Below are 26,542 nucleotides of genomic sequence, written 5' to 3' on the forward strand. Positions count from 1 at the left end.
GGTTTGTATACTTGGTATAAGTGTAAATTGTCCCTCGTTTGTGTGGGATAGTGTTAATGTGCGGGGTTCGCTGGTCGGCGCGGACTTGGTGGACCGAAGGGCCTGTTTCCACGCTATTTGTCTAAATTAAACTTCACAAATGTAAACTAAATTAAACGCTAGGATACCAAGTATCCATTATGTAAAGTAGGAGGGTCTGTCTGCTTGGCAGCAGGGGCCAGATTCCCACCAAGGAAGAGATGGGTAACTTGTGGAGATTGGATGCAAGGGCAGATAATTCTGCCTATTTAAAGGCCAGAAAATGAGTTTGGTTATTATATGATGACAACCAAGTTAGTGCTTATTCCACGATTCTATCTGACAGACACTTATACGAGTCGCTCATTACCCTTCACTTACCTTATAAGTCACATATGATAGTGAGAATTAACAGTAAGGAATGGTTGCTCTGTCAGTATTAACTAATAGCTCCTGGAATCAGATCTCCAAGCTTCTGTCAGAAAGCAGAAGTTGTTGATTGAGCTAGTCACCTACATGATGCATCTTGAAGTAATTGAAACAATAAATAGGTAATGATCTCTCACAGTAACATTATTCTAGAACAGGGGTGGGGAACCTGCAGCCTTCTAATATGCTAAAGTTGGACGATGAGGTCTTTTGAATGAATCCAAATTTTGTAATTGGTCAAAATGGAGAATCTCTGTATTTGCAAAGCCTGCTTGGGCTTTCTGTGAAAGTTGCAAGCTGTGAGTCACAGCTCCAAGGAGTCTGGACCCTAGATGAAAGTTGAGGATAAGGTGAGGTACAGATGTCCTTCCTTTTGTTAATATGTATGAGGGGTTTGCAGAAGAGCTGAGCAGGTTTGCCAATGCATGATTATGATTGGTCATAGGATGGGGTGTTGTAAAGTATTGCTAATTATGTTGCAGTGTTTGTGCTGTTATCTTGTGATTGGTTAAAGTATGAAGCCTTGTTCAAGTTGTTTATACTACCTGGGAAAATGTTTCTTTACTTTGGTTATCTGTCTTCCAACTGGATGGAAGTGAGGATAAGGTGAGGTCTTAATGTCCTTCCTTTTGTTAATATGTATGAGGGTTTTGCAGAAGAGCTGAGCAGGCTTGCAAATGCATGATTAGGATGAATTAGCCCTCAACATCACAGAACAACTTCACGCAATACTCCGAAAGGAAAATATATATTATTCAATCGCTTTGGATGAATCAACTGATACTACTGACTCGGCACAGGTTTTATACTTCATTCGGGCCATAACAGAAGATTTTCTTTGCTACGAAGAGTTACTCGCTTAGGGCACTCTTACGGGTAGAACACGAGGAATAGATTTCTTCAACAACTTTCAAGATAAATGTCATGAAGTTGGACTGGATTTGGTTAATTTAGTGAGTATATGTGCAGACGGTGCACCTTCCATGACAGGAAAATGTGAAGGGTTTATTGCACAGATAAAAAAGGTATTATCAGATTCAGATGCTCTCATTTCTTTTCATTGTATCTTACATCAGCAAAATCTCAGTGCTAAATCTACTATTTTAAGTGACACTTTGCAACGTTATAAGTATTATTAACTATATTCGTGCAATTGCAACACGGCATCATCTGTTTTGTAATATGCTAATGTTGCACGATGAGGCATTCAGTGTGGATTTGCTGTATCATTGTAAAGTGCGGTGGCTATTACATGGACAGGTGTTAGCAAAATGTTTATCTTTGCGAGAACAGATAGTTAAATTTCATGAAGAACAGAATCAGCAATGTGAATTATTGAAAGAAGATTTCAAGAAACATAGAACATAGAAAATAGGTGCAGGAGTAGGCCATTCGGCCCTTCGAGCCTGCACCGCCATTCAATATGATCATGGCTGATCATCCAACTCAGTATCCTGTACCTGCCTTCTCTCCACACCCCCTGATCCCTTTAGCCACAAGGGCCACATCTAACTCCCTCTTAAATATAGCCAATGAACTGGCCTCAACTACCTTCTGTGGCAGAGAATTCCAGAGATTCACCACTCTCTGTGTGAAAAATGTTTTCCTGTGTGATATCATGCATTTCTGTGTGATATCATGTCAAAGCAAAATGACTTGAATGTTTCTTTGCAAGATAAAACCAAGTCTATGTATGATATGTGTCAAAATAATTTCAAAAAAAGTTATATTTTTTCAAAACTCTTCTTCGTGAAAAAGAAATTTTGGATGAACATTTTCCCCAGTTAGCAAAGGTCATTGATAAGCAGGAAGATTGATGCGAATCGTTTGAGAATACGCAGCAGTTATAGACTTATTAATTTTAAAAAATCCAATGAAAGGTTCACTGACTTTGAGAATCATGACATCACACTCAAATTAGCATTTCAACCTCACCTAGTTGATGTCTCCAAGGCTCCTAAAGAACTACAGATGGAATTGATTGAACTCTCAGAAGATTACATTTTAAAGTCCTTATTTGATGCTAAGAAAGATCCGATTGAAATATGGAAAAATGCAATAGAATACCCACGTCTTCGGCAACATGCACGAAAAATGCTTTCTTGCTTTTCAACCACTTATTGCTGCGAAAGTACATTCTCCTACGTAACCCAAATCAAGACGCCCTTAAGGTCACAAATGACGATAACCATCTAGAAGATCAGCTGAAACTGCGTACCTCCAAATGCTTTTCCACAAAAAGCAGTCACAACAAAGTAATTAAAAAGTCAGTTTAAACTTTAGAATTAACAAAATGTTTTCATTTTCTTGAAGTTAGTACATAGTAGTTAGATCTTTACAAAATAATGTACATTTTGAAGTACAGGTGCACAACCTTTTATCCGAAAGCCTTGGGACATCTCGGATTTCGGAATTTTTCGTATTTCCGAATGGAAGGTTTTTAGCGTAGATTAGGTAGGTAACGCGGGTGGCTTGAAAAGTCTGGAGCGGCTGCCTCCTCCCCGGAGAATCATTGTAAATCATTGCTTAAATGTTAGTCAGTTAGTTTGGAGGGATTTTATGTGGTGGTGGGGGGTGGGGTGAAGGGGGAAACTTTAATTCTTAGTCCCCTACCTGGTCGGAGAGGCGGGGAGCGGGCAATGCCTTACCGGGTCGCCGTGCAGTAAGCTCCGGAGCGCTGTGGCCGCTGACTCCCAACATCGTGGAGCCCACCCGTTCTAGAACAAGCCAATACAATGCAGTTTGTAGCATCCAATACATTGGGCCACACATCCGCCTGTGAATGGTTTGATCAACGATTTACATGTCATGAGAGAACCATTGAGGAGAGTCAGGATAATTGAGAAACCTTAGATCCTGCAGAATGATTACAATTGGAGAAATTGTCAGTGATATTTACATGGAGGAATTTGAATAACTCAACCATCTCCACTTCAGCAGCATTGTAATAGATTGGGGCTCCACCCATCCCATTTCATGAAGTTGATGACCAGTTCCTTCATTTGGTTGACATTGACGGAGAAGTTATCATTTTGACACCATGCTATGAAATTCTCAATCTCCTTCCAGTACTCTGTCTCTTTAGCAGGCACATGCCGTGAGTAATTACTCATGGCAGGCAGTCAGTCAGCTTTTTAAAAATCTTGAAAATCGTGCATGTGCAGATTCTTCTCCTCTCCAGTTGGCAGTCAGTCGCCTTTTATAAAGTAATTTGTCTTCAAAAGCCTTATCTCTTAATAAAGTATTTAAAAACATATACCGTATTTCCCGGCAATGAAGACGCTATTTTTAACCCAAAAATAAGGCGTAAACATTTACCAGCGTGTTGGAGGCCTAAAGTTAGGTTGTTAGCCAAGAAAGATAGACTTGGCTATCCCTCAGTGCAGCAACACCAAGAACGATGTTGCTGTACTGAGGGATAGCCAAGTTGAGAGCGCTGAGAAGGAGGGGGTCGGCGATCATGCCAGCAACTCACTCAATCACTGCTGCCGTGGCGCTCCGGGTACGGAGTCACCGCATTGTGGCCGGGGAGGGAAGTAGCTCGGGTGGCTGCGAGCGGCCGCCGTTCCTTAGATTCCAACTGCTGCTGGGAGCAGGACGTGGCCTCACTTGCTGCGCTGGGTAACACTGCATGGCATTCACTGCCCGGACAGCGAGAGGACCAGCTCAAGAGCAAAGATCATAGAGCGGAGCTGGTTAGTGGGCGATGGATAACAGGACAGCGGGCAGTGGAGCTTACTCCAGTGTCAGCGCGAGTAACCTCAATTGGTCCCTAGATTGCGCTATGGTTATATGGTTATATGGTTAAAGTGGGACAGGCCCAAGACCCTGGCGTGGTGCAACGTCTCACCTCCAACAGCAGCAGAGCAGGCAAACGATCGCCGAGCTGGGGCTGGGGCTCACGGCCGTTGCAGATCCGGATCCGCCAACACTCCTACTCCCAGAGCAGGGCCAAGACGATTGGAGATAGACACAAAATGCTGGAGTAACTCAGTGGGACCGGCAGCATCTCTGGAGAGAAGCAATGGGTGACGTTTCGGGTCGAGACCCTTCCTCAGACTGAAGAAGAGTCTCGACTCAAAACATCATCCATTCCTTCTTTCCAGAGATGCTGCCGGTCCCGCTGAATTACTCCAGCATTTTGTGTCTATCTTCAAATGACGTCACAAACTCCTGGTGGCTGTGCAGACACATGATGACGCGCGCGTCCGTCGCTCGTCAGTCACTACTGGCCTGTCGCGTAAATGATGGCCAAGTGGGACAGGCCCTTAACTCCCAATCCAAAATGTCACCTATCCATGTTCAACTGAGATGCTGTATGACCCACTGAGTGACTCCAGCATGTTGTATGTGTGTTTTTTTTTTTTTGTAAATCAGCACCTGCGGTTCCCTGTGTCTCCAGCTTACATTTACGCATTGAGGAAATAACTTTGTTTACAGCTTTACCTATTGTCACCCTGGTTTTACCTTATCAGAGACGTTAAAAAGAGCATGCATGACATTTGTAGCCACGACACTCTTCCAAAGAAATATGCATAAGACATGCCAAACACATGATGATCCTCATCTAATGTGAGGTAGCGTGATACTAGCAGCCTAAGTAATTGGGTGTTTGGCAACATTCTATTGCATTGTACACAAAACCATTACAATTTCTTAAGAAGGAAATCTCTTTTGTGGAGTGGCAAAGGTCAGACTCACTTAACATTGTTTTAGTGTTAAATCAAGAGGTAAAAATCTTGCCTGATTGCATTAGGAAATCAGAGCTAATTTTCAATATATTTTATCATCCATTGGTGTTCATTGTGGATTGTCACTTCCCATGTATTATTCTGCACATCTTAATAAGAAATTAGCCTCCTTCCATGCATGTCTTTAATTACTTGTTTTACTCCGATTATATGTTTTTATTCCGATTACTATGTAAGGTGTCCTTGAGATTTTGTATGAAAGGCGCCCATTAAATATAAAATTTATTATTATTATTATGGCATTATCCCTTAGTTACACCGACCAAAGAGAAAGGTACTCTGTATCTGTACTCTCTGATCCTAAATGCCAATTAAATGTATCCGGCCAAAATTTGCTGCAACCATTATAATGTAATGTTAAAAAGTTATGTTTAATGTTTGTTTTTTATGTTTATAATGTTAAAAATTATAACGTTTTCGGCTGCTCCATCATTAACGGCCTGAGTATCTTTCAGACTTTACACATCACACCAGGTATCATTACATGGGAAGTTAAATCATTGAGAGCATTTTCTGTAGATAATCTCACACTAGAGCCTCAAACTAGTTTGTAAAATTTCACATGCTACAAATCTAAAAGTGTTTTGAAGTCAAGATCAGAAGTGCAGCACATGAGTGAGTTGAGTCAAATTACAATAGAGCATATTGAAAATTGATTTGTGGGCGAAATGACATTTTCTCAAAGTTTATCTTTTATTATTATTCTTTCAAGAGTCGAGTCAAGTCAAGTCAAGAGAGTTTATTGACATGTGTCCCAGATAGGACAATGAAATTCTTGCTTGCTGCAGACAACAGAATATTGTAGGCATAAATACAGATCAGATCAGTGTGCCCATATACCACAGACCACACACATAAATAATCAAATAAAGTGTAATCGGCTGTTTTAGTTCAGAGCCTGTTTGAAGTTGTGTTTAATAGTTGAAAAGGAGAGGCAAAGCACAGACAGACTTAACTCAGAGCTCCCGTGGATTTTGAAGAAACAGGAACAAAGAGAAGCAGGAAAAGGCACTGATTAGCTCTAGCTCGAGTGGGAGGAGAGAGAAGTGAGTCAGAGGGGGAAAACAGTTGAAAACTGAGGAATTTAGTTTGTAAATTGGTAAATAAGGCAATTTATCAGTCAATATAAGCAAGACGGCTGTTAGGGAGCGGCAGTGAGGGAAGTGCCCTGTAAGAAAAGTGCGAGTCTTTGGCTCGAGAGTCTTTATCCAAGGACACAAGTACTCCTTCAAGATGAAGAGCCAATTTAGTGTGCTGCACTGGGTGCTCCTGCTGTTGTGTCTTCTACAATGAAGAATCCAGATTAAGTGACTGTTGTGTAGAACACCTCAGGTTGCAAAGATTAACACAAGCTTCCAGTGTAATTCTCCACCCTTCTGACAATGATTTCTCTATCATTGACCTTCTAATCCGGTGGGGGCGCTGCAATGGCGGCAGCCCTGTCAGCAGCGCGTTGGTTTTTTCAACTTTTTTTTTTTTTTTAGTATGTTTTAAAGTATGTTTTTAATGTTTCTTTGTGTGTTTTGTGTGGGGGTGGTGTGGGGGGGGGGGTGAGGGGGAAACCATTTTGGCCGCCTCCTCCATGGAGAGGCGACCTTTTCCAGGTCGCCTCCCCGTGGCCTAACAGCAAGGATCGGCGCGGCCTTTCCCGGAGACGCGCCCGGGGCTTCAGCGGTGGGCGCAGCGTGGACTCTCAGCGTGGAGCGGGTGAGCCCTCGCTGGGGCTCGCTGGAGGGGAGCACTCCGATTCGCTGGCCCGGGGCAGCCGGCAGCCTGAAGCCGCGGTCTGCACAGTTCCAGCTGGCGCGGCGTCCGCAGCCCGGGATCCCTCATGGGGGACCCGGGGGAAGAAGAAGCCATCACTGCCGGCCTGCGGCCAACTTCTACCGCGGGCACGGTGGTGACTTACCATCACCCCTGGAGGGGGGCTTCAACCGCCGGCCCTGCGGTCTGCGGTGCTTCTGGCTGCGGCGCGGCGGGAACTTTAAACTTTAAATCTCGACCGCCGGCCTGCGTCCTACACCAACTTAAAGCCACGGTCTCCGGTGGGGAAGAGCCGATCCTGGACTTACCTGGACTTGTACCTTGTCCTTTTACCATCTGGACGCTCGTAGCAACGGCTGCGGAGGGTTGAGGTCCTGATCACGGGGGAAAATGGAGGAGGACTGGCCAAATTGTGTGCCTTCCACCACAGTGATGAATGCTGTGGTGGATTTTTATGTTCAATTTTTATTGTGTTTTTGTGTGTGTTCTTTATCATTGTACCGCTGCTGACATATTCATTTCACTTGTATTGTATTGTAAATTGCTCCAGTGAAGCCCATGTTAAGCTGGAAGAACAGAATCTTCTATTTAAACAGCCCAGAAGTAAAGTTATCGGTGGAATATTGTCACTGTTTTTCACTCCACCGATGCTGACTGACCTGCTAGGTACAACATTCTTATTCCAGATTACTAGTGATTATTGTGTTTCATATCTCACACGTCCAGCATTGTTTAGTCTTCTCTATCCTCCGTTTTCTTTCATTTTCCTATATTTACACTTCCTCTTGCAATTATCCAACCTCCACCATTATTTCTCAGCTGGTCACCCAAGCACAGACATTTCCCTTCATTACACAGCAGACAAACATAGCTCAAGTTATATGATTTTCTGCGCCAATCTGTTTTCTTTGCAGCTTTCGTCAAATTGAGAAACAGAATAACGTATCTTGCCTTCTCAAGGTCTTGAGAAAAAGTAAGTTTGCACAGTATATTACCTGAGAGTTGAATCCTTTTCCCGAGTTGTGCATTGTGAATGTGCAGCTAGGCAGTGATGTCAAAAATGCCATCACTCATTCTCCGGCAAACATCCCGGCATGCAGTCACAATGCGTTTATTTCACCTCAATTGTCGCTTTGCAAACACCTTCAGACAAGATAACAGCCCAAAGGGCTGTTCGTGGATGAGTATTCAGCTCTTTCTTTCGCGGGTAAGATTGGGCTGTCATGAAATAAATTGTAGCTTGTGGATTTTAATTCCGCTGGTGACAATGGCTCAGTGAAAAGCAGCTGCTAGTTCTGCTCAAGTCTAGCAAATCCTTAAAGGAGAAATAGACAATGTCACTCAAACAGTCACAAAACGTTTTTGCCTAAACATATTGGACCTGTTTGCCTACATTTCTTCTGCATTAAAGCCGTCTCACACATTAGATTGCTTTAATGATCATTTCTATGTAGCAGCAGGCATTGTGAAATTCAATTGCCATTTTCAGGTACGATTCACCTTAGTGCAGCTGCCTGGAGTCAGATCCACAATTAATCAAATATAGGCACGTTTCCTTCACGAGTGCTAGAAATGTGAGTTTTGTTGAAGAAACTACCCTTTTTTATATTGACGGATTGAATGCTACAACATAAAAACAGGCCCTTCAGCCCACCCAGTCCATGCCGACCATCGATCACCCATTCACACTAGTTCTATGTTATCCCACTCCTGACATCCAGGCTGACTTTCCAAGGTGTCAGTGATGTACCAGCTGCAAACTCTTTATGCAGTTCTCAAATGGGGGCCATGCAGTTCCTGCTTTAGCAAATCAATTGTTATGAATTCCACTGCATTTGAAGTTTTTTTTTTCCCTATATCATGAACTTTTTCTGGAGATTGGAATGGGTGTTAGGGCTACATAAAATACATGCTTTATTCTGCACACTGCTATCATCACCATTATGTCATAAAGAATAGGAGTAGAATTAGGCCATTCGACCCACCAAGTCTACTCCGCCATTCAAACATGGCTGATCTATCTCTCCCTCCTAACCCCATTGCTATACCTACAGTACTTGAGTTCGACAATTGTATTTATGCATAATATTATCTGAAATGATTGGATAGCATGCAAAACAAATCTTTTCACTGTACCTTTATACACATCACAAGAATCAACGTAAACCTAATCGTCCAAAATAAGGTGATCTCCACTCTCTACCTGTAAATACTTAGGGTGACTATATCATATAGACATACATACCTGAGCAGGAAATAATTAAGAATTCAGCACATGTGTTACTTTATTGTTTTTTAATACAACAGGTTTGCAACATTTTGATGATCTGTTGTGTTTCATAAACCACCTTTCCCTTTAGATTAGAACATTGTTGCAATGGTGTGATGAAAATATCACTGCCAGACCATCTGCACAAGGTCTCCCACATACCACACACACTGACCCTCACAAATCTGATCCTGCAGAATGACACCTTTGCAATTCAAAACAAAAAGAACATTGAATCATTACTGTGTAGGAAGGAACTGCAGATGCTGGTTTAAACTGAAGATAGACACAAAATGCTGGAGTAACTCCAGGGCAGGCAGCATCTCTGGAGAGAAGAAATGGGTGACGTTTCGGATCGAGACCCTTGTTCTCGACCTTAAAAGTCACCCATTCCTTCTCTCCAGAGATGCTGCCTGTCCTATGGAATCATTACTCATGTGTTTAACTCTCTGAAATGCTAATCAGTCATCACAGTAAAAACAAATCGGCCTTTAGTAAGATGAAGTTTTAGCCCTGACATGTTTGTCTTTTGTTTTCCCATTCCTTGGAAGGATGTGGGTAAATGACTTTTTCTGGCCTTCCTGGCATCTCCGTGGGTGAGCTTTGCATCATTTTGTCTCCACTCCATTCACATTCCAGTTTGTTATGCAAACCTAGGAAAGACTAACTCATGGAAAAAAAAATTGTAAAGGTAAATTGAGGACAGCAGAGGTTTATTATCTCACCGGAGCAATATGTCCTGTCTGCATTATTTCAACATGATTTATTTTGTTGAAGTGCTGTTCCTGGCTCTGCCATAGAATACCTCAGCCCTGCTCACACCACCCACCGCCTGTCCCCCACCCAGACCTCAGCAGCTCCCCAGTCTCTTTCCCAACTCATATACCCTCTTTGATTCCTTCACACAATTCTGATAAACAATCCCCCTTACCAGAACTCAGAAAATTAACAATGAGAAACCATTTAGAGAATAGAGTTCTAATTAGAGAATTAGAACATTTCTGTCCTGGGTCTCCTCCATTGTCAGATTCAGATTCAGATTCAGATTCAGATTCAGATTCAACTTTAATTGTCATTGTCAGTGTACAGTACAGAGACAACAAAATGCAGTTAGCATCTCCCTGGAAGAGCGACATAGAATATGATTTCAATAAATAAATCTATTTTACTTCGGAGTCACGTGAGTGACTACGTGAAGAACCCGCCAGGACGCATGCGTGTCATATCGCTTCACGCATTGCGAAACGGCAGACGGGGTGGAACGACGTTCCCCCGCAGCGGTAAATTTGAAACCGCGACCGACAGATAAATAAATTACTCTGCGGTCATTTTTTGTTTCCTGCACTGTTTTTTACAGGGGGAAACTGGACTAAAATAGAGTCCACAAGGGCTGCGTCTAAAGCTGGCTGGGGAGGACCGCGGAGTTGCGGGCAGCTGAAGGCACCAGCATCACCATGAATGGGATCAGCTGTGCCCGACTTAGCACCCGCGACGGCCAGATCAACACCACGGCCGGGCGGGAAGGCTACACAGATCAGAGCCGTTGACTCTGACAAGTCAAAACGGCAGGCGGGGGGGGGGGGGGGGGGGGGGGGGGGGGGGGGGAGTATTCCCCTGCAGTGGCAAGTTTTTTAAAACCAAGACCGACAGGTAAGGGAATTACTGCGGTCATGCTTTGTTTCCCGTGCTGGTTTTCACAGGGGGAAACTATGGACAGGAGTCCACAAGGGCTGCACTGGCTGGGAAGAACTACGGAGTTGCGGACAGCCAGCAGCGGCTGACGGCACCAGATCACCGTTAGTGGGATCAGCTGTGCCCGACTTGGCTGACAAGTCGAACTGCAAAGAAATGCCGCGGGGACCAGCGTTACTGGGGCCAAATAGAGCGGCTTATGGAGCACATGCTCCACTGTGACAGACTCTGGGAGATGGAGTCTAGTCACAATGGGTATATAATACACCCATGGCAGCACCTTATCAGGGCTGCACAGTGCACCTCCCTCGACAGAGGGGAGCACTGGGAGCCAATTCTGGGCTAGCCCTGAAGAGGGGTTTTGCTGAAGGAAGAAATCAGTGTGCAGGGGGTGCAAGAACAAGGAAACCTCCTGGAAAAGGAGTCCAAGTTTGTACATCTAAAAACAACTACAGGAACATGGCTGTAATAGACACTACTGCCAAATATTTGGCACCGGAAAATGGGTATCCCTCAACAATTTCCCACGGTGAACAGTTACATCTGAAAACACATTGGAACGGGAGTCAGAAGGCAGGATGTTTAGCTAAGACGCTGTGGCATTATTCTGCAATACGGAGTATGAGATTAATAGTCTCAGGAGAATGCCACCAGCCCAGCTTTAAACCTTAAATTTGCAGAGCTGTGCAGATCTGGAGGGATTAAACCACCAATATTACTACTTGGGGGCAACCTGTCAAAACAGGTAAAACAGCTCAATAAGGAGGCCAATACCCTGGGGCTCATAAAGGCGGCAACAGGCAGGATCTCCTACACATGACAACAGCACCTCCACGCACCCACCAGCAGGAAGACACACAGAAGCTGGTGACAGCTCAAAGGCCGGGCTACAGGACAGAGGTCTTTTAGGCCTGGCCCAGACCGGCCTTCGTGGAAGACGTGCAACCCCAAATCCCAAATCCAAAAACCGACGCCACAACCTCTACGGCGACTGCAAGGAAGAAAACAAACTTTCCACTGGTCACCATGGAGGTAGGGGGTTCTGGTCTCTTCCAAAAAACAGGAGGTGTAAATAACACAAATTGGTGTGTAGATTACATTTTCTTGGGAGGCATGGAGTGCAATAACTACTAACACTTATTTTCTACCTAGTGTTCAGGGATATACAATTGAATTTGTGCACAAAATTTCCCGGTTCAGCATGTACCGAACTGAACGTTCGTGCCTTCACGATAAGAAAAACTGGAAGCGCATGCTGAACTGGAGAGGCTAGATGCTAGGGAATCATGGTGAAATCCCAACACGACTCTTTGGAATTCGTGTCAATATCTTTACGAAAAACAAAAAGATGTGGTTACCAATCATTCAGGTCTGACAAACCTGAATACATTGTGCAGTAAATTCATTCGAAATTGGAAACCTTTGTTACTGCCAAATAATTGATTCCATAGGCTACTTTATGGATTGCATCCATTAAAAGATGCTTACTATACGGTGCCTATGCAGAAGGATTATAGACGTTATTAATTCTAATCTAACACCTTCCACCACTAAGGACTACTTGGGGTTCACCTTTGACTTAGTCTACATGTGGGTAACTTATCAAAGGAAGGTACAGACTTAACTGAGGCCAACAACCTAATTGTCATCAGTAAACCACCTATTTGACTGGTAGCAAGGGTAATTGGCAATACTGTGGCCTTTCCAGCCACACGGTTTGACTTTTGTATTACCAATAATTACAAGGACAAAGGTATAAGCACTTAAAATCAATACTGGTCATGTGTAGAGACCAATGAGGCTACCAATCTAAGCAATCACGGAATTACAATGATAGGGGAAATATTGGGCATTGTTCAAACCCTATCATTGTCAGCAACCATTCAGTGGTGCTACAAACTGATGCCAGTGTTCATGGTTGGCGTGTTACTAACCCCATCTCTAGTTGTGGATATAGATGGGATGCACAAGAAGCATCATTGCTTCAGATACATGTCATAAACTACTTGGAAATGTTGGGTGCGTTCTATGGACTAAAATCATACTGTTCAGAAATGCATCACCTGCATGTTAGACTACAGATTGATAACACCACCATGGTGACATATACTAACTACATGGGTGGAATCAAATCGGTATCATGTGATAATCCGGCTAACACAATTTGGCAATGGTGTATTCAGAAAAACATTTGAATATCAGCTAGTTACCTACCAGGTAACCGCAAATTTAGTGGCAGACACCAGGTCACGCAAATTCATGACAAACATCGAATGGATGTTGGACCGCAAAGTGTTTTCTGATATTGTAGCATGATATGAAACACCAGAGATTGATCTATTGCATCTCGGCTTAATCGCCAGTTGCCTATCTGTGTTTCTTGGGAATCAGACTGGGGCATCAGCGATGGGTGCCTTCTCGCTGCATTGGGGGGGGGGGGGGGGGGGATTGTTCTTTCTATGCATTCCCTCCTTTCAACCTCATCAGTCGGGTATTACGCAAAATACAACTAAACATGGCTCTCCGTTCCGAAATAACCAGATTGTTGGTTCATCCCGTAACGGGCGGGAAAATCATCCCTACCATAATAGGACAAATGTGTTCGTCAGCAGAATCTTAAGTAACCATTTCCGGACCTGGGACTAACGAACCGAACAATGAACATATACAGCGGCTCACAGGCAGTCCACGAAGAAACTATATTGGGTCCACATCAGGAAGTGGGAAATATTGTTCTAGGAACAACATCACTACTGTACGACGAACAAAACGTCTGTTCTGGAATTCCTGGCAGGCCTCCATTATGATGAGGGGCTCAGTTACAGTGCCATTAACTGCGCCAGAAGTGCCCTTTCAGCATATCTATGGCGAGGATCAGAGTGTCATTCTGTTGGGACTCACCCCCTGGTAACCAAACTTATGAGGGGAATTTTTTAATATCAATCCCCCAAGAACCAGGTACTCTCAAATATGGGATGTGAGTATTGTCCTAACGTTGCTAAGGAACTGGTCTCCAGCAACAGCTCTGTCCCTGCATAAACTGGCGCATAAAACAGTCATACTGATGGCTTTGGTCACAGCACAAAGGGTACAGTCTTTACATAAGTTAAGGCTGGACAATATGACATCTTCAACAAAAAATATAACTTTTCATGTTCACGAATTAGTCAAACAGAACAGACCGGGACCATCAGGCCTCAAAATAGAATTTAGGGCTTACCCTATAGATGATCGTCTCTGTATAATAAGACATTTATTGTTATATATGGAGAACACCAAAAACATCAGAGGCTATGAGATGGCACTACTAATCAGCCACAAGCAACCCCACAAAAAAGTTTCGGTTCAAACTATTTCCAGATGGCTGAAACAGGTTTTAACAACAGCTGAAGTGGATACTAACATATTCAAATCTCATTCCACCAGGGCTGCAGCTACATCGGCAGCTATGGAGTTGGATGTACCGATGGACCAAATCCTGGAGACAGCAGGATGGTCAAGGGAAAAAACGTTCCAACAATTCTACCATAAACCAGTGGTTAAACCTGGAACTTTTGCAGAATCAATTTTAAGTTCTGTAATATGATTTCACCCATGATATAGGGGCTATAATTTGTTGTTAATAACTTTAGCATGGATTTCAATGTCGGATTCATGTTTAAACATGTTATCACAATTCCTCCCATAGTCAATTAAGGCAGATGTGATGCATGGACTCGTTTCCACGGCATGAAATCACAATGCTTTGAAATCTTCATGTAGTCACTCACGTGACTCCGAAGTAAAACAGTAAGACTAAACGAGAACTTACCAGTTCGAAGTTTGATCGTTATTTTATGAGGAGTGACGTTGAGGGATTACGTGCTTTCCGCTCCCACCCTTGATCATACAGTTCAACTGGTAGCCTCTTCTCTAATCTTACTATGTTCAGTCATTACTGTTATCTGTGATTTCACACTGCTGCTTTGAAGAATGACACACATGCATCCTGGCGGGTTCTTCACTAATCCCTCAACGTCACTCCTCATAAAATAACGATCAAACTTCGAACTGGTAAGTTCTCGTTTAATCTTACTATTTACATGCATACAGTCATAGTGTTTTTCCTGTGGGAGGAGTGTCCGGAAGGGGGGGGAGGGGTGATTGGCAGTCACCGAGGCACATTGTTGAGTAGTGTAACAGCCGCAGGGAAGAAGCTGTTCCTGGACCCGCTGGTCCGGCAACGGAGACCTGTAGCGCCTCCCGGATGGTAGGAGGATAAACAGTTCATGGTTGGGGTGAGAGCAGTCCTTGGCGATGCTGAGCGCCCTTCGCAGACAACGCTTGCTTTGGACAGACTCAATGGAGGGGAGCGAGCAACCGGTGATGCGTTGGGCAATTTTCACCACCCTCTGCAGTGCTTTCCGGTCGGAGACAGAGCAGTTGCCATACCATACTGTGATACAGTTGGTAAGGATGCTCTCGATGGTGCAGCGATAGAAGTTCACCAGAATCTGAGGAAACAGATGGACCTTCTTCAGTCTCCTCAGGAAGAAGCGACGCTGGTGAGCCTTCTTGACCAGAGTTGAGGTATTGTGGGTCCAAGAGAGGTAATCGGAGATGTTGACCCCCAGTAACCTGAAGCTGGAAACACATTCCACCTCCGTCCCGTTGATGTGGGTGGGGGTGTGCGTGCCGCCCCTAGACTTCCTGAAGTCTACAATGAGCTCCTTGGTCTTCTTGGAGTTAAGGGCCAGGTTGTTGTCAGCGCACCATGCTGCTAGGTGCTGGACCTCCTTCCTATAGGCCGACTCATCGTTGTTGCTAATGAGGCCAATCACCGTTGTATCAACTGCATACTTGATGATGGTGTTAGTACCATGTACAGGTGTGCAGTCATAGGTGAAGAGGGAGTAGAGGAGGGGGCTCAGCACACAGCCCTGTGGAACGCCGGTGTTCAGGGTGAGGGTTGAAGAGGTGTGCTTGTCTAACCTAACAGACTGGAGTCTGTTGGTTAGAAAGTCCAGTATCCAGTTGCAGAGGGAGGGGTCGATGCCCAGGTTACCGAGTTTGGTGATCAGTTTAGAGCGTATAATGGTGTTGAATGCTGAGCTGTAATCGATGAACAGCATTCTTACGAAAGTGTCTCTGTTGTCGAGGTGGGAGAGGGCGGAGTGAAGTGCCGTTGTTCTTGCGGTAGGCAAACTGATAGGGATCCAATGTGGGGCGTAGGCAGCCTTTGAGGTGTGCCAGGACCAGCCTCTCGAAGCACTTCGTGATGATGGGAGTAAGTGCAACTGGGCGGAAGTCGTTGAGGCTTGCCGCAGTGGAGTGTTTTGGCACCGGCACGATGGAGGTGGTTTTAAGGCATGTGGGGACAACTGCTGGGGCAAGTGACAGGTTGAAAATGTCAGTCCAGACGTCTGTCAGCTGCGCAGCACAGGCCCTGAGGACGCGCCCGGGGATGCCGTCAGGGCCAGCAGCCTTACGTGCATTAGTCCTACCCAGTGCCACGTACACGTCGTAGGGGGTGAGTGTGAGGGGTTGGTGATCAGCAGGGAGCACTGCCTTGATGGCTGTCTCTAGATTGTCTCTGTCGAAGCGGCCATAGAAGTGGTTAAGCTCCTCAAGGAAGGAGGCGTCGCTGGATGTGGGGGTGGTGTTGGTGGGTCTATAGTCCGTGATGGCCTGAATGCCTTGCCACATGCGTCGGAGGTCGGAGTTGTTGTTGAAGTGCTCCTCAATCCTGAGCTTATGGCAGTGCTTGGCCTTCTTGATGCCCATCTTCAGGTTAGCCCTGGATGAACTGTAGGCTCGAGCATCGCCTGACCTGAAAGCGGTGTCCTGTGCTTTCAGCAGTAGCCTGACCTCGCTGTTCATCCATGGCTTCTGATTCGGGAATATGGTCACCCGTTTGAGGGAGGTGACACTATTGATGGTGGAGTTTATAAAGTCCAGAACAGAGGATGTGTAGGAATCAATGTCCATGTGGGAGTCAAGGGTGGCCTGGGCTGCAAACGCCTTCCAGCCAGTGTTTCCAAAACACTGCTGAAATGTGGAGTCCGCTTCCTCTGACCAGACTTTAACTGTCCTCACAGTGGGTTTAACCAGTCTGATGAGTGGGGAGTACTTAGGGAGCAGGAACAATGAGAGGTGATCAGACTGACCAAGGTGGGGGAGGGGGACGGCTTTGTAAGCTTCAGCCATGTTAGTGTAGACTCTGTCCAGTGTCTTGTCTACTCTAGTGCGGAAGGAGACATGTTGGTGGAATTTGGGGAGTACAGTCTTCAGGTTGGAGTGATTGAAGTCACCCGCAACAATGAAGGCTGCCTCGGGGTTGTGAGTCTGTTGTTTGCTAATGGCAGTATGCAGCTCTTTCATTGCAAGCTTGGCATTAGCATCAGGAGGGATATAGGCTGCAGTCACAACAGTGGAGGTAAACTCTCTGGGCAGATAGAACGGTCTGCATCTAACCAAGTGGAACTCAAGGTTAGCTGAGCAGTGACTCTCGATGATGGTGGAGTCCGTGCACCATGCTTTATTTACATAAATGCACAGACCCCCACCTCTGGTCTTACCGGAGTCTGTTGTCCTGTCCGCTCGGAGTAAATGATGCCCCGTTAGCTGGATGGCGCTATCAGGAACGTCGATGTTGAGCCAAGTTTCCGTGAAGATCAGGATATTGCAGTCTTTGATCCAGTTGTGGGAGGTGATCCTTAGCCGGAGTTCGTCCATTTTGTTTGCCAGTGAGCGAACGTTGGCAAGGAAAAGGCTAGGAATCGCTAGCCTGTGTGGGGCTAGCTCTAACCTGGCCTTTAACCCACCTCTGCGTCCCCGGCGGTGCTTTCGTACGTGTCGCCGTCTGTTGGTGCTTCTGGTCGGCCGAGCTGGCTTGGTGCGCGCTGGTGTTCTGCCGCTCCATTGCTCCGCGCCTCCGTGGCTCCGTTGGCGGTCTCCAGCCCCGCGGCTCTGCTGGCGTTCTCCAGCCCCGCGGCTCAGCTGGCATTCTCCAGCCCCGCTGCTTCGGTGGCGTTCTCCAGCCCCATGGCTCAGCTGGCGTTCTCCAGCCCCGCTGCTCCAGTAGCGGTCTCCAGCCCCGCGGCTCCGCTGGCGTTCTCCAGCCCCGCGGCTCTGCTGGCGTTCTCCAGCCCCGCTGCTCCGGTGGCGGTCTGCTGCCCCGTGGCTTCACTGGGGTTCTCCAGCCCCGTGGCTTCGCTGGTGTTCTCCAGCCCCGCGGCTCCAGTGCTCTGTTGCTCTGACAAGCTCAGGAGCGAGACGGAGATCACCCAGAAAGTTGTTGCAGCCGCAGGAACCGAAGTCCAGAAGTTCCTGTCGGCTGTACGAAAGGGATTCAAGACTGCTCCGTGTGAGCAGCCTTGAGACAGGTAGGGGAATTGTTGCTATTTCTCCAATTCTTGGGAGACATGGGGCGTCGCGAATTGCCCGCGCCGCCGCCATTTATTATTTTTTAAAATTTTTTTTCAGGGTGAGACAATGGAGGAACAGCATCTCATATTTTGCTCGGGCAGCTTACAGCCCAGTGGTATGAATATTGATTTATCCAACCGTAACCCCGGCATTCCCTCTCTCTCCATCCCTCCCCCACCTAAGTTGCACCAGCTTCTCGTTTTCATTCAACAAACCTCTAACAATGGCCTGTTTCCTTAATCATTGTTGCTTTTTTGCATATCTTTCAATCATTGTTCTTTATCTCTCTCCGTCATCGTCTATATCTCTCGTTTCCCTTACCCCTGACTAGTCTGAAGAAGGGTTTCAAACCAAAACATCACCCATTCCTTCTCTCCAGAGATGCTGCCTGACCCGCTGAGTTACTCCCGCCTTTTGTGTCTATAGAATAGTTTAACAGGCCTCCGAAATAACAATGCTATCAATATAACACATCCCTGACATTTCAATGGTGCTTTATTTGTCACATGTGCAACTGCACAGTGAAATACATATTGCATATTTACACATGCAGGCGCCGCCATGCTTTGCAGCATTTCCAAAAATCCTAAATCCAGTCCGCCCTCGTGCTCGGTCTACTGGTTCCAATTTCCCTATCCAGATAGGCCCCAGGCTCCTGCAGGGCCTTCCTGAATGAATGAATGAATGAATGAATGAATGAATGAATGAATAAGTTTATTGGCCAAAAATTCACATACAAGGAATTTGCCTTGGTGCTCAGCCTGCAAGTGACAACATGATGTACAGTGACAGTTAGGAATGACACATAAAACATTAAACATTAATAATAAAAGATCTTTCCTCCGTCGACTTCGACCAGATCAGCCCACAAACCAACGTTCCTCTCCTCGTCGAGCCATCTGCTGCAAAAACTGAAAGTGGAGGGAGAAGAGGAATTTTGCTGCAAGTAAGAATCTGCTATTTAAAGGACAAAGGATTTAAAAAATCGCCAGGAATGAGTTAGAGGCGTAGTTCCAGAGTGCTAATCGTGGAGGCGGGACATTAGAGTGAAGCAGGCGGTGGATAAGCTTAGTTGGAGATAGTTTGCAGCGGCTAAAAAGGAAGGCAGAAAGTTGTTGGAAATTTTCTGAAGGCAGGAGAATGGAGTTAGGAGGGAGAGATAGATCAGCCATGATTGAATGGCGGGGTAGACTTGATGGGCCGAATGGCCTAATTCTACTTCTATTCCTTATGACCTTATGACCTTTGTGTCCCGGGGGCGCCTCCTGTAGCCGACCTTGATGGAGCTGGAGGCATTATCCCGGTTCACCTTCCTAACATACCATAAGTTTCCAGCAGCAGCCTCTCGTTACCACAGTCCACTGAGGCTTCATGTCGTCTGGGCGGGTTCCTGGTTCCGTGGTCGGCCGAGCCTAGGGGCAGGTTCCTGCAGTCCTCCAAGCCTTCAAGTCTTCCAGGCGGGCACCGGGGCTGCGGCACCTCGGGAAGGCCGCTGCCGCGTGATAGATCTGGAAGGGCCGTGTACTATTATATTGCCGCCAATACTAAAGTAGATATAACAACAATGCCAACTATCCTTGGCAAAACATCCCAGGAATCTCCAGGGCAGCACAGTGGCGCTGTGGTAGATTAAGGGCCTTTATCGGCAACTTGCCGGCACCCGTCATAGTCGCAGCAGATCAGCGAAAATTTTCAACGTGTTGAAAATCCAGCAGCGACCGGAAAAGATACGACTCTTTGGGCGACTACTCTCCACCATACAGGCGTCACCCTGTGACATGTCAAAAAATCGCGTACGTGGGACAGGCCCTTACAGTGGCAGAGACCTGCAATCGATCCTGTCTATGAGTGCTTGACTGTATAGAGTTTGGACGTTCTCCTCGGAACCATGTGGGTTTCCTCCAGATGCTCTGGCTTCCTCCCACATTCCAAAGACTTGCAGGTTTGTAGGTTAAATGGCTTCTGTAAATCGTTCCTAGTCTGTAGGGTAGAACTAGTGTATGGGGATCACTGGTTGCCATGGGCTCAATGGGCCGAAGGGCCTGTTTCAATGCCGTATCTCTGCAAGCCAATGGAAAGTTCCCCTTCTATTTTCCATAATTTCCCTACCCACCCAGTTAGATGTATTTGGTGATGTAGCAAAGATAAAAATGTGTCCTTTGGATACCTGATGATCACCAAACTTAAGAGGAATTGTAATAAAAATGAAATTGCACTTATTCAGAAAGCTCAATTCTGTGACACTCATTATCACCACCCTGTGGCTTTACATTGCACTCATCTTCTCTCTTTATCTAACACCTATTGTCTCCTATCCATCTCTAGCCTTTGTCATTGACTGCATGCTGCCACGTAGCTTCCTGATGTGCCCTGCCAGTCCCTGATACCTTTGCTCTCAAACCAGCTGTGGCCGTCACTAACCTGTGAACAGTTGTGACCAAACAGCAGCCCAGCCTCACTGTAATTACCTGACTCGCACACAGGTAAAGGTGTAAGCATCTTTAATAGTCATTCCAGTGTCAGATATGCAATCCATTATACGTTCAGTCTGCTGCATCTACTGAATATACACTATGTAGTTCTTACACTATGAAGCATGCACTAGGCGGAGCTATTATTACTAAGCATTCTGATTGGCTAACATGCAATAGCCAATCTACATCTCTTCTCATAGAACTGAAAAGCAACTAAGGCACTTTAAACAATAAGCTGAGGGAATATAGTAAAGTTAAACAAAATTGCCGTATCTAGTGGGTGGCCTACTAACCTGCCGGCCCTCGTGCAGTAGGGGGCTGCCTCATCACCCTTTCCCTCCAAAAGATGGGGACTGGGGTTGGTAATGCCGCAGGTGACCCGATGGGCCTGTGGGGAGAGACCGCCATTGGGGAACTGGGGCTGGACCGACAAGGGGAGCCCGGGGAACCGGTTACAACAGGAGACGCAGGGGCAGACTGACGCGGGGAGTGTATGGTCTTGGTCGAAACAGGTGACGGAACGGCTGCACCAGGCGTCAGTGTAAACACGAGTGGTGGTGCATCAGGACCTGCAGGTGTTGGACGAGGTTCCTTCACTGGAAGGAGGTGTTGACAGTTATGTCTGTAGAGGACACCATCCACTTCGACCAGGTAGGAGCGTGGTTCCTTTGAGGGGCCATGAATGTGCCCTAGTTTGGTAGGCACACCACTTGGCCTTGTACTTGTGGTTTACATGGCTTGCCAGTCTTGTCATAAAACCGCTTTCACGTGTCGCATTTAAACTGCACTCGCTTTTGTATCGCAGAGGACCTGTGGCTGCAGCTGTTGCTGGGAGACAGGCAGTGGTGGACGCGTCTGGCGAGACATTAGCCGCTGGGCGGGGGAGCCAAGAACGCTGTCCCTTGAAATGTTCTGCAGGTTGAGTAGGTACAGGTAGACATTGGATTTAGCTAGGTAGGAGCATTCTATGAGTTGTTTAGCGCTCCGAACAGCACCCTCGGTAAGTCCATTGGACTGTGGGTATTCTGAGCTGCTGGTGACGTGTTGAAAGTTTCACAGTTTGGCAAAGTTCTTGAATTTTTGGCGGGTGAATTAACTTCCATTGTCAGTTTGAAGGCAGACAGGTGCCTCATGCACGGACATGTGGATTGATAGTTTTTGGATCACTGTCTCGGAGGTGATCGTTCGGAGTAGGTCAATTTCGAACCAGCTCGAGTAGGTCCACCAAAACAAGGTAGTGTTTCCCGTGCCATTCAAAGATGTCGGCAGCCAGTGAAGACCACAGAAGGGAGGGAGCTGGCTGAGGTAGGAGGGGTTGCTTCTGCTGGTGTGGTGTCAGGCTGTTGCTGATGGCGCACGATTCGGTCTTTTCGCGTATGTACCTTGTCATCCTGGGCCAGTAGATCATGTTCTGGGCCCGTTTTAGAGTAGCCTCGGTGCCGGGGTGGCCTCTGTGAATATTGTCATAGTACTCACCCCATAGAGTGGAAGGGATGACTGCCTTATGGCCTTTGACGATTATTCCGTCCTGTAGCACTAATTCATCACAAACCAGGAAGTAGGGTCGTATTTCTACCTGTTTGTGGGGCCATCCGTTCCTTATGACGGTGGTTAGCAGTTGCGAAGCTTTGTCCGCAGCTGTGTGTTTGGCAAGGCGGCGTAGACCATAGTGGAGACCCTGTCAGAGAGTTCGCTGACCTCAGTAATAACTCCGATGGAGACCATGCGTTTTAGTTCAGTGTGTATTCTTTCCCGCATGGCATGGGGGACTCGGTGGGGTGCGCGAACCACTGGTGTAACTGTACGATCTACGGTGATTCTGTTCATCGTGGGCAGCTTGCCAGGTTTGTCGTCGAACAAATGTTTGTACTGGGATAGCAGCTGCTGTGTTGGCTCCTCTGTCAAACAGAGTTTGTGGACAGCACGTCCAAAATAGATCAGTCCTAAGGCATGGCATGCACTGATGCCAAGCAGGGTTTCAGAGTTAGGTTGCACGTTGTTTGTTTGTTCATTGTCAGTGCATTTCAAATCAGCTTTCCCCAGTGGGTGTAAAACTTCCCCACAATAGGCATGTAGCGTGGAGGAGTCCTTTTTCATTTTCTCTGTGCTCCTGATCTTGTTGAACTCTCTAAGCGACATTACATTGACCTTGGCACCAGTGTCCATCTTGGCGGTCAGGGCCTTGTTGTTTATCACCATGGTCACTGCTGGGTCCAGCAGCTTGCCTGAAGAGCGTAGGAGAGATAGTACTGCTGAGTCATTGTCTATGTTATCGGAATCATACCCGTAGGAAGCATCGTCGTGTTCTTGGGAGTCGGAGTCAGACAGTTCTTGTTGTAGCAGGTGCAGATTTGTCCTTGAAGCAGCGTTCCCACGAGACCAACAACACGTAGCAAAATGATTAAGCTTCTTGCCGTTGTGACAAACTTTCCCATGGGCTAAGCAGAACTGGCGCCTTCTAGAGTGGAAAAATTGCAGTATGGGCATCTCGTGACAGGCACATTAGAACTTTTCCGAGGCACATTTGAAACATTGCGGGGAGAGTAGTTTGCAAGGTTGACAGTGTGTTGCTGTTGTGGGCTGGCAGGATCAAAGTCTGTGAGCGGGGCCACGACCTTTGCCATGCGACATGAATGAATGGCTTGCTCTAAAGTCAATTCAGCTTTTCGAAGCAGTTCAGCTCTTAGCTTGCGATCGCTCATTCCCCCCACAATCTTGTCGCATACTAACTCATTAGTCAACTCACCGAAGCGGTACCATGTAGCCATTGATGAAGCGTTCGACAGGTTCATCGACCTGCTGCTGTCGGGTGAAAAACCTTGTTCTCTCAGGGATGGGATTCGAGGGCAGGTCACATAACTCTCTAAATTTTCTAAAACAGTTGGATTGTCGATAGATTCTGCTGGCACAAGGACCTGGCCATTAGCGTTGTTGAGTGCTGGGGCAAACTCGAAGTTGTCTGCACGAATCATTGCCTCTGGACCCGCTAGATTGAGCAGTCATGATGCCTTCAGATCATCGGGGTCATTCCGGTGAATGAAGCGAATATAGTGAGCATAGTCACGTTCAAACATGTGCCATCGCTCGGCTATGTCAGAGTCAAACACAAGGGGACTCGGCTTTCGACAGGAGTTGGCCATAACGTTGAAAAATTACAAAATAAAACTGATAAAGAAAATAAATCTCGGTAAACAAACGGAGTGGGTTAGAACCAGTTTTCTGACACCATGTAATTACCTGACTCATAAACAGGCAAAGGTGTAAGCATCTTTAATAGTCATTCCAGTGTCAGATATGCAATACATTATACGTTCAGTCTGCTGCAATTACTGAATATAATAAACGGGTTCTTACACTATAAAGCATGGAATAGGCGGAGTTATTATTACTAAGCATTCTGATTGGCTAACATGCACTTCCCTGGTCATCTCCTGTGGTACCGTATCTATGCAGCCAATATTTGGTGCCATTATTCAGGATTTTCGACTTTACCTCTACAACGTATCTATTGTGGAAATCTTTAGGTCACACGCCCGTAAAAACAGGAGTACTGTGTTATCCAATTCCACACTCAGCAAAATCAATAACCCCACTCTCACCATCGACGGCACCACTGTCTCCCCATCTCCCCAGGCCCGCAACCTTGGCGTGATCTTTGATTCCACCCTCTCCCTTGAGTCTCACATCCGCCATGTCATTAAAACCTCCTTCTTTTACATCCGCAACATCGCCAAAATCAGACCCTCTCTCACACCTCCCGCTGCTGAAAGACTCATCCATGCCTTCATCTCCTCCCGACTGGACTACAGCAACTCATTTCTCCTTGGCATCAGCTCCACCTACATCAACCGACTCCAACTGGTCCAGAACGCAGCCGCCCGACTCATCACCCACACCAAATCCTGGCATCACATCACTCCAGTCCTCAAACAACTTCACTGGCTTCCCATCTCCCACCGGATCACCTACAAAATCCTGGTCCTCACCTACAAAGCCCTCCACCATCTGGCCCCCCCATATCTCACTGACCTCCTCTCCCCCTACCAACCCTCACGATCCCTTAGATCCACATCAGCCAGTCTCCTCTCCATCCACAAATACAACCTCCGCAGTTTTGGGGACAGAGCCTTCTCCAGGGCAGCTCCCAGGCTCTGGAACTCCCTCCCCCAACTGATCCGCAATTCCGTGTCCCTCACCATCTTCCAGTCCCGCCTCAAGACCCATCTCTTCACCTCTGCCTATCCTTAGCCCCACGTCCCCCTCCCTTTTCATCTGTGCTTGAATTGCCTCATATTGTGTTTTGAATTGAATTCTGTCTTTAATTTGTGTACTAGTCATGTCTCTACTATTTATTTCATTCCGCATACATGTTTTTCCTCTACTTGCTAAATTTTTGTAAGGTGTCCTTGAGACTCTTGAAAGGCGCCCATAAATAAAATGTATTATTATTATTATTATGCTAAGCACAAAGCACTGGAAGGAACTGCAGATGCTGGTTTACATTGAAGGTAGACACAAAATGCTGGAGTAACTCAGCGAGACAGGTAGCAAAGGAATGGGTGAAGTTTTGGGTCAAGATCCTTCTTCAGACTGAAATGTCATCCATTCTTTCGCTCCAGGGATGCTGCCTGTCCCACTGAGTTACTCCAGCATTTTGTGTCTAACTTTCTGGAAGAACATAGCAGGTAATGCAATTTCTGAGGAAGAAATGGAAGAGTGATGTATTGGGGTTGACACCCTTCTTCAGACTGATAGTTGTAGAGGGGAGAAAGCTGGAAAAGAGAGGGGGTGGCATGACAAAGTCAGGTAAATGGTGAGGGGAGGGGGGTTGCTTGGAGTTAGGTGTGATGGTTGAAAAGGACTTTTTAACACAGAATTTTGAGGAATACTCTTGAACATGTCATTTCCAAACTGAGATACAGCATTTGCTTTTCTTTTGCAGTTATTATGTTGGAATGGTTTTCCTAACATGTTGGGCGTTTCAGGCAAACAGCCCAGTTGAAGGGTCTTGAAGCCTATGGCAGGCTCCCATTTGTATAAGCAAATAGCTTAACATCTGCCCCTAGCACGCTTGGAAGATGTCTCTTTTTAATTTCAGACACTGACGATCTCTGACTTGTTTTGCAGGATTTAAACAATAACATAGCAACTGAAGAATATGTCCCAATACTCCTGATAGTATGAACTTGGATTCACACGAAACAACAGCATCCAAACTTTTTTGAAAAAATTAACGTCATATAATCTCAAATATCATCTAGCTGCTATTGAAACTGCGTCTTTATCATATCACATGACTGACCAAGTCACAAGTGTTTAATGTCACAATGTGTCCATGGGTGCAGTGCGCACCGTGATTCTTAGTTGTAAAATGTCTTCATACAATGAGAAATTCCATTATAGTTTTTTTGATTAGATGTAACTGAACTCTTAGAAGTGTTTGAAGAAAAGAAAATGTAAAAGATGGAGAATTCAAGTTCATGACATACATACATACATACATACATACATACATACATACATACATACATACATACATACATACATACATACATACATACATACATACATACAGGAAAAGGCCAGTTGGACCTCTAGTCTGCTGTGTCTGTTTAATAAGGTCATTTGGGCATGTGAGAGATGGGATGCTCTGAATGTTGACATAAACTTGATGGGTCAAATACTTCTCTGTCATCAGGAAATACAAAAAATGGCTGAAGAAGTAGAAACAAGGAACT

The sequence above is a fragment of the Amblyraja radiata genome, chromosome 4, assembly GCF_010909765.2.
Source record: "Amblyraja radiata isolate CabotCenter1 chromosome 4, sAmbRad1.1.pri, whole genome shotgun sequence".
Taxonomy (NCBI): domain Eukaryota; kingdom Metazoa; phylum Chordata; class Chondrichthyes; order Rajiformes; family Rajidae; genus Amblyraja; species Amblyraja radiata.